Source organism: Betta splendens, chromosome 10, assembly GCF_900634795.4.
Source record: "Betta splendens chromosome 10, fBetSpl5.4, whole genome shotgun sequence".
Taxonomy (NCBI): domain Eukaryota; kingdom Metazoa; phylum Chordata; class Actinopteri; order Anabantiformes; family Osphronemidae; genus Betta; species Betta splendens.
In genome coordinates this window covers 9,679,114-9,688,747 of record NC_040890.2, presented here as the reverse complement: position 1 = coordinate 9,688,747, position 9,634 = coordinate 9,679,114, and positions in this window count along the sequence as shown.

The following is a 9,634-nucleotide window of genomic DNA, read 5'->3' as shown; positions in this document are numbered from 1 at the left end:
GCGGCTGCTGGGCAGGGTCTCGCCACGCCATCACCCTCCGTGAGGGAATCCCTGAACTTCATGTTTTTCCTGGTCATGGACCTTTGTAGTGTAGGTGGACTCTTGTTTTGGCCCTCCCCCGGTCCTCCCTCCACCCACCCTGCTCATGTACCTTGAGGGGTAGGGATTCGGTCCCTCCGCCTGGGACCACCCTCCGCCCGCCCTGGTTTGGGGGGGGGGGCTTCCGTGGGCGCCGTGGAAGGCGCCATGGGGGGGGGGGGTACTGTCATGATCTGTGTTTTTGTTTCTAGTTGTATCATGTTTCACGCCATGTCCTGTGTAACACTACTTCCTGTTTTATTTTGGTAGTCTCCTGGTTTCTGTTCCTGCTTTAGCTTTACTTCCGGTTTTTGTCTTGTCACAGCTGTCCCTGCTCCACCTGATCGTTATCCTCACCTGCACTGTATCAGTTAATTACTCATCTGTGTATTTAGTCACCTCCTGTTCCCGTAGTCACTTGCCAGATTGTCGTATTCGAGTTCCCTGAGTGTTCGTGTTTGATGAGTTGAGAATGTGTTGAGCGTCCCTAGTTTCCTGAGTTCCCTGAGTGTTCGTGTTCTCGTGTCTTATTCCTGTTCGCACCGTGTATCCTGCCCGACACTGGATTATCTACTGACCGTGAGTTTTTTGCCTGTTCCCTGCCTGTACTTTTGCCGAGCCTTTTGTGTTTGACCTGGACCGTATGACCCTGCCTTGAGCAATAAACCTTTTGTTGATTATAACCTCGCCTCCGTGCTGTGCATGTGGGTCCGCCGTCTGCCCGAGTCCCTGACACCTTCGCTACACAGAAATCAATATTCATTTCTAGAAATGGCGTGCAGGGGCAACCGGGTGCTCATTAAACGCCATGATGTAAGACTTGGAGAGGGCCTGCGAAAGCCTCAGCGGCTACAAATGAGCCAGATGCAGCTGGCCACGTCTGAAGGCCCCGCATACTGTACGTCTGACACAAAGATCCCTCCTCGCCTCCCAGCGACTGCTGTCAGGTAGCGGCAACGTGCTGGTGCTGCCTGGCAACGCCTCCGCACAAAAGGCGCCTCATCCCTCTTTGGTTTCACGGCAGCCGTCTCGAGGCCCGTACCTCTAAAGAGGCCGTCATTTCTCCCCCTCCTGCGTTTAGTTGCACATCTTTGTGCGGGTGCATGTGCTGAATGAGACATGCACGACGGAGCGCTGCACCCAGGGAGACGTCGGCATTAGAATGCGCCGCGAGACCCTCAGAGAGAAAACTCTGTCACAATTCAACCGTCCAATCACGTACCGCCTTCAGATTCATGTCCTACTTAGCTCCATCTTGGCCGCAGATCAATAAAATGTCACCTATCAGCGGAAGTGTGGTCTCTAATATCTTTAGCCGGAGCAGCAGACATAACGGCCCTCGCTCACACTCGACGTTTCATCCCATTCCTCAGCGGTATTAGCGGTTTAAAAGTAATGTTCTCATCCTCCCCCTGCTCTTTCCACTTCACTGCCTTTGTTGCAGACAGTCTCGCGGCTTACGCGGCTTCTCTCTCACAGCAATGACCGCTGTGGCAAATCCGAGGAAAACAACATGCATCCTAATAACACTTATGCACGCGCACAACTAGCAGAGGCTAAAGACGCCTGGAGGAGCGCACGCAGATAATCAGACAAAGGGCACCGAGGGCACTCACACTTCATTAAAGGACCGGTACAGTAGCGTCAGGGTCGGCGATAAAATGAGGGCTGAGGGAGGAGAAAAAAGGCCACGGCTGCAGCCTCCTTTTTGATTGTGACGGCCTGCGAATCGGAGAGAGGGCTCGAAAGCATCTTATCTTCTCTCAGCACCCTTTCGCTTCTTTTGTGCCCGTTTCATTTGGCCCCTGAAAGAAACGTGTGTCTCTGATAATGGTGCTCAGTGTCAGAGTCTTTCACCCCAATCTTAAGGAGAGTTATTACTCATTCACAGGAGAAGGGGTACAGAGAACAGCCGCATATACTGTATTTATCGCCCTGTGAGAGTATTGATGTCAACAGGCAATTAATGTTATTGTGTAATCAAAGCACAGCGAGACGCTCAGTGACGCTAATATGTTTGCAGTGACCTCAGGGTCAGTAAAGCAATTGTGTAAAATCTGGTGTAAACATTTCTAATTGTTCTTTGTAAACACTCATTAAAGGGAGACCAGGATTGCAGTTGTTTAAAAGTCATTTTACGCTCTTTGGTCAAACTTCTCTGGTGCGTAGGTTACACATGTTGAATTTTTTTTTAAAGAAAAGAAGAATTTCAAAAATTCTGTGTAAGTTATTTATTAAAAAAAGCACAGATAACAGAAGGATTTATTGCAAGTGATCGCAATGAAATCAGCAACCTTTTCTGTCTGTGTTACGAACACACTCGCAGCACATTATGCAATGATTAAAGGTCACTGTTTTTGCTCTCCCAATCCGAGTTAATTGACTGAAGCTTTCCACTAGAATAGTTTAATTTGTGCCCCTAGAGCTAATTAGGGAGCAGAAAAAAGAAGCCCACATGGTTTACCCCTCAGAGTGGTTAATAAGATTATTAATAGCTTTCTCTCTCCAAATCTGATGCCGTTTCATGTAAAATTTTAATCTTCCATCTTTTTCTCCATCCTGTATATAACTAAAAACAATGTGTGGCTGAACGAAAACAGGCTGGAAGGGCAGTGGAGCTAATCAAAGGTTAGTACTCTAAGCTTCGGTGGACGTGGACTTGGATGATTGGAGCTTTAAACGAAAGACTGTGAAGATGAGGATGACTGTGAAGATGTGCTCTGTTGCTTTTGATGCGTTAGAAAGAAATCACGTTTAAAAAGACTCTATGTGGAAGAAAAGGATTTTTTAAAAACACTGTTTAGTCGACGGAGAGATAAAGATCAAAGCGAACTGAAAATCCTAAAAGTCAGAGGCCACCATTAAAACGTCCAACAAAGTTCAAGCTCCTGTGCTAAAACATTTATTCCGCACTGTTTTACACTTGATTTAGTATTTGGGTTAAAGGAAGCAATTAGTGACTGAAGCTAATCCCTAAAGAGCTGACTTAGATGAGATCTGACCACGGTCGGAGTCTTGGATCTTTGGTCGTGGCTAGAAAGAGTCAACTTTAGCAAAGCACATGCAAAAACCCAGCAAATGTTTGAAAATGGGAAGGAGTAATTATAAAGTTTAATATTTTATTATGTCTAAGCAACCTTTAGGGGAAGCAAGCACTTTAAACATTACTCTCCTTCTGACGGACGACCGCCTGGTGCTTTAAATATTCCTGTCTGAAACATGCAGAAGCCACACAACAGCCTTGAACTCAGTAAAACAAATGCGTAATACCTCCATCCCTATTATGAAAAAGTAAAAGCCTCTCATTGATTTCTGGAAGCAGTTAGAAGTGAAGGCAACTTTTAAGGCTGCCATCAGAAAGTCAGCGCTCTGCATAACAATATATGCGGCTGACCTTAAGATCCAGATCAGACGCACTGACAATGAACAGAGCCATTAATTGTATTAAAATCCACGTGGCAATTTAAAAAAAATGCTAATTTAATTTTTTTAATGCAACAGTATGAACCAGCACTGAAAACAGTGGACAAGAAAGTTGGAGAAACCAACAAGTTGGTTTTTATGAAAGGCATTAATTACTGAAGCATCACTGCTGCTGAAACAAACCAAGCCAACTTTACCATAACAACGTGTGACAGATGTGCAGTCATTTTAGTCTGTTTCATCCTCCACTATGAAAAGTCCAGATTAGTAGTACTGTATTTCAAAAGGCAATCACATATTTAAAGAGTTCCATGATCCTTTAAAGGGGACGTGATGAATCTCAACAATAGAGTCAACAGAGTGTGTCCAGCGAAACACAACAAAGCAGCAGCACCACTGAATCACACACACCAATAATGAAACACGTCCATTTTTATACCTGACTATTCTTTCACGATTGCAAAACAATGTCATAAAATCTGATTGCCCCCATTAAGCCTTCATTAAAACACAGGCACAATGAATAATAACAGCGGGACATAAAGACTGAAAGTCGTTTTCATTGTGTCACAATGAATTACTTTATTAGGATCCAGTGATTCTGTCGCGTCACTTGATGGAGGGCGTCCGTCCGTGTGCGGCCTGTTTGTTTTCCACTGACAGCTGGGGAACACTTCCACGGCACAGCCTGTCACAGGTGGGGCGACGGGGCCCTCAGGTGGCCATTCATCTCGCTGGGGCGAGTGTCGAGTGCTTTAGCCCGTGATGGAAAGCTCCCCTTATTCGCGCAAACACGCTGCATGTGTCGCCTGCGCTGGCGGAGAAGCGCTGTCAGCCTGTTTCAGGGCGACGTGAGCAGCAGAGGGGCAAATGTTTAGGAGAATACTAAAAAAATACTTTCTTGTTTATCTACATAACCCTGATATTTACTGCATTAACAGCCGACTGCCACAGGTCTTATCACGAGCAGATGCCATACAATAATTCAGTTTTTTTTTTTTATTCTGTTTTGCTGTTGCGTTATATTTAGCTCATGGGGGGGTGAGTGCGCGTGTGCATTGTTCTCTCCGTTCCTGGGAAATCTTATGGCTCCAGGCTAAAAAGATGACAGATGCTGAGAGTGCAGGTGCGAGGCCGGACTCGGTCTCTGGGAGCCTCCAGTTGCTGGAATAAGTTCACTTTGTGTCTTTCTGCCCGTCGACGCTTCACTCCCTCCGCGGGAGACTCGGTCCCCGTGTTGCCGTCAGTCCGGGTTCCACCGTGCATAGTAATGCGGTTTGACTTCCACTCCTCAGCCGACCCGACCGGCGCCGTGTCAGAAACATGACACCGGGCCACGGCGCCGGCACACGCAGCTCCACGGGCGGCTGAGCTCAGATCAGCTCAGACGGACGCCGTCCTGTGCAAAAGACAGTTCAATACGTTGGTCGTGTTAGAAGATGATTTAATCCAGCTTCAAGTTCTGATCATGAGTCACTGACATCTGTTTCCAGAGGGTGAAGTTAGAGGAGATGTTTTGACAGGATGGAGATAAACATTTCCCCAAATGGTTTTTGATCAATCAGTTTAGAAAAACATCTGTGTTTTTCTTAAATATTGTGGGAAAAGCTTAAAAGCAACATCCCACTATAATGATCTGATTTTTAGTGGCTGGAAATGGGAGAAACAACTGTTTAACACTAGTTTTGTCTGTAATTTAATGAAGCCTCCTCTGGTAGAAAAGTCAGACCTTGAAAATGTCAAAGTCAAATGCTTCTGATTAGGACTAATACGACCATACAACAAGAACTCTCCAACTAAAACACACCAAACCTCGTCACAGAAACTCCGCTCTCCTTTTATGTGATACTGTAAGCACTTGAAGTCACCGGCGTCCAGTGTTTGGTTTAGAGTCGACCTTCTGGATCTTACAGCGATTCATCCACAGTGTCAGAGGCACCTGCAGCACCAGCAGCACCTGGAGAACCTGCAGCACCAGCAGCACCAGCAACGCTCGCGCTGTTATTTCTGGATCTGAGCGCAGCCCGGAGGAGGAGGAGGAGGAACTAGCTAGCACGACACAATGGGGCGCTGTATGTTATCGCGCGGCTGCCAGTCAGTCAGGCCGGCCTGTGTCCAGTATCACACGCGCTGGATGATAAACATCCAGGTCCCTGGAACACAAGGTGAATGATGGTCCAGCTCGGAATTGGAAAGCTCCAGTCAAGCCTGTCAGCCTTTATTCCATCCCTCAGTGCTTGTGACCAATATTGGCGCTAACGCCTCTGGTGCAGTCGTATATTTGGCTGGTGTTTAATTGTCGCGGCTGCAGGGGTGTCAATCATAATACTCCATTATATAAAGCACGGGGAGACTATTAAGTTCCCGGTTACCTGTGAGGCCCGTGTGCTTCGCGCATTCCCAAATCAATCAGCCCGTACGGCTCCGAGGCCCCCGTCGGCCATATTTACCACAGATTGTTTGAATTCTTCCTGCCGTTGAGCGCCAACACCGTCTGCATGAAAACAGACGGCGGCATTGAGGATGCGGTGGTAAACACAGAGCGTGGTTGCTCAGGTTTTAGGTCACAGTTTGATTAATAGTTTCTTATTCCATGCGTTCGTCTGACTCTCTCTCTCCAACGCTCCCTCATCACCTGCCAACGCGGCCTGAATGAAAACGGAATTTCAGGTGATTTTCTGCTACGTCAGTCTCAGTGATGCTACAATAAACTCAGTGTCACTTCCTTCCACTCCCTCCACATGTTGGATTGCTGCACTTGAATCTATTAGACACGTACGAGGAGGCGAAAACAAGGCAGATCTCATGACGGCTGCGAAACCCGTTTCCTGCTAAAAGTGTTTATCTCACGATACGCTGACGTGCAGCGAGTGCCACGTGGCCAAAACCGAAGACGGGGGTGCGGGTTGGAGTGCACAATTACAGCAGCGCTCTTAGAAGAGCCGCACAACATTTGAAATGGGAATAAATTGCATTAAAATGTCAGAGGGGGAGACGGAGGAAGGTGGTGGAGACAGAGGAGCCAGTCATTTAGCGCGGCCCACTCACCGCGCGGACGCCGTCGCCTCGCTCCATCCAATTAAGAAGGACTTTAAATCCATCAGCCCCCTTGAATCTGCCAGAGTGCTCCTGAGCACGGAACGTGCGTCACGTATGTTCGTACATAATTGCTCCATTTAGACATAAAAGTAAATCTAATAATAGAAAACTCCTTCACAGGTACAAGCTACTGGATTGTGCTGTATTTGCACATAAATACAGTATATAATTGTTGGATATTTGGTGGCTGCAATCCGGCGCGCTGATCGTCTGCAAACCTTCTCGCTGGCGTTTTAAGGAGTCTATTAAGCCGCACTCAACACGAGAGTCAGCGCGTTTGCATAATTGATCACTTTGCATCTCGGATTCCATTTGAAAAGTAAACATTTCATTTAAACAAGACACCCCGAGGCTTTGATCATGAAATATTACAGAGGAAATCCGTGCGTAGCACAGTGTTTCTGTGTCCTGGTTTCAAGCTGGTTTAACACTCAAGTGAACAATGTGAAAAACATTACAGCTGTGTCTTAACCAGAACCAACTGTGAATTCATGCACTATTCATCAACAGTGCTTCAGCAAAATTAGAGGCTTTTGTATTTAAAACCAGACCAGGATGGTGAGTAATTTAAGAGCAGACTTACTGTAAGTAGGAAGTTGTCTTTGTTTGTGTGGGATGAAAAGGCACGCCTGGGCATAAGTGCAATCAAAGGACTAAAGTGTAAATTACACCTCTGCATAATAATGTAATGCAATTACCACGCTGGAGTGGCTGAGCCCCCCTGGGGAAGATAAACCAGGACAAGCTCGTTTGTCTGCCGGCCTGCTTGGTTAAATATTGATGCCCTCGGAGCCGTCTCAGACCACTGCTTTAGCTGACTTTGACGCTGCTGTGATCCGGTTGCATTGTTGAGGCCACAGCTTAATACACAGCCCCCCCCCCCCCCCCCCCCCCCCCCCCCCCCCCCCCCCCCCGATGTGTTGGCTGGCCTGTGTTGTGGTGTCAGTCAGTCTAATCAAACGCCGCAGCTCTTTTTGTTCTCCATCAGCTGTAACCCCGGCATGATGGAGCCTGTTGTTTGATTGCCGAGGGTTTAATGCACTTGTCAATCACAGGACCCGTGAGCGTGCACTGTGCACGAGTCAAAGTCAGGCCGCCTCGTTTACTTTATGGAAAGTCATCAGCCTTTTCCGTGTGTCTGGGAAGTATACGCTTCATATTTCTCAGCACTGCAAAGTTTCCCATGTACTCAATCCAGTCTGGTTCAAAATAGACATAATCCACAGAATTGCCTGGATTAAATCATGATGTCATCGTGGTGGATCACCAGAAAATGCTGTTTAGACAAAAGAATTTCTTGTCTCTGCCTCTCTAGACTTTGTCATCTGCACAGATTTCATTCCACTGGTCATCTTATCACTTCTAAACATCATTACTTCAGCTGTGGGCGATGAAAAGATTGTTTAACATCTTATTCCTGGTGACTCACTGTAAAATAAACTCTCATCTTCCCTCAGTCTGGCCTCTTGTCCTTTTAATCTGGAGGGGAGTGAATAATGCTGCTTCAGTTAAAGTGATGAGTTCAATGAGAGATAGGGCTGTGTAATAATCTAAGAACTGGGTCAATGCACAACCATAAGTCATGAAGCTCATTTTCCCCATCACCACTGTCATCGCAGCACCTGATCTCCAGTCCACAGGGTGAACACTCGCCTCCTCGATCACGCCACAGCCCCCTCTCTCCCACTCTTTGGCCATGCATAGTGCAAGCTTTAACGTGCCAACAGACGTGGGCTCCCTCTGGGTGAGCAAAGGTGACGAGCCAGATCAGTGGGGTCTCTGTGTGAAGGCTGCGGCTGCAGAGATCGCTATGAAGCAGGACGTATGTGAACGTGACAAAGTGGACTTCACTGAATAAATAAACAGCTGAGAGCCATGTGGAAAGGTGTTTGTGGAGAGGCTGCACATGCTGTCCAGCTGAGAGCCATGAGTCATGAATATCTTATACACATCTTCATAGTACTGACAATTCCTCCCCGTCACAACTCTCCTGTCTCTGGGCTCTGCAGGATCCCAGTGTAGACGCTCTTTAATGCAGCAGTGTTAGCAGAGCACAGAGCCATGCAACATCTCTGCTGGTTGCCTGGTAACTTCACAGCCCCGAACCCCGCGATACAGGCGCACGTCAAGTTCAAGACATCCTTGGGAGGAATTGTTCCATTCAGGAGCCCAGAAAGGACAGAAGGAGACAGAACGATCAGCTTGTAATTTGAACGGCAGCCGTCTGGTTCAGTTTAGAGCAGACGATTACGCTTCAATAGAGCGACTCTTTATGTGTGACAAAATAACCGCAGCTGGAAAAAAAAAAAAAAAAACCCTGACTGGCTTCTTAGCGCATCTCCAGTGACAGTTACCAGTTATCTGCATCAACCACATCATGTATTATGCATTTTCACCGTCTTTATTATGCTCCACATACTGTATCACAGCTCCACTCTTCAGCCGCTCTCTTCATCCCCTGTCGAAGCTCAGTGACTCCAGGTAACTGATGTGTGAATGTAAAGGCAGACCTGTGCCGAGCACAGACCCAACGTGCCCTGGAGGAGAGGTGAGACCTCCAGCAGCCAATTACTGCAGGCTGCAGCGAGGATGGATCCGCCTGCTTAGCTGGATCTGGTGTGAGTGACCACTGGGAACATCAGCAAAGGCGAAGCAGCCTGAAACGCTGGAATATGACCTCCTTCACACAAGACCACAACTACCTGGAAGCCTCATGTGAATCCTGATTTGGACCTAAGCTCCAAAACCTCTTGTTGGATGACTTTGTTTATACAATGTTGGGTTATGTTGCAATTATTGTGCACAATGTTGCTATTAGCCTTTGTAATGGGTCACTTCTTTCGTAATAAAAAAAATTAATCATAATTATATGATGAATATATAAATAATTGATGCCTCTTGTGTTAATTGGGCCGCTGGGTCGTGCACGTGCACTTGTTGACGTGACATTTGCAGACACACCAGTAAATACATTTTGTTTTGCTGGGTGCTTTCAGTTTTTCTATCGATCAATCAGGACTTTCACTATCAGACT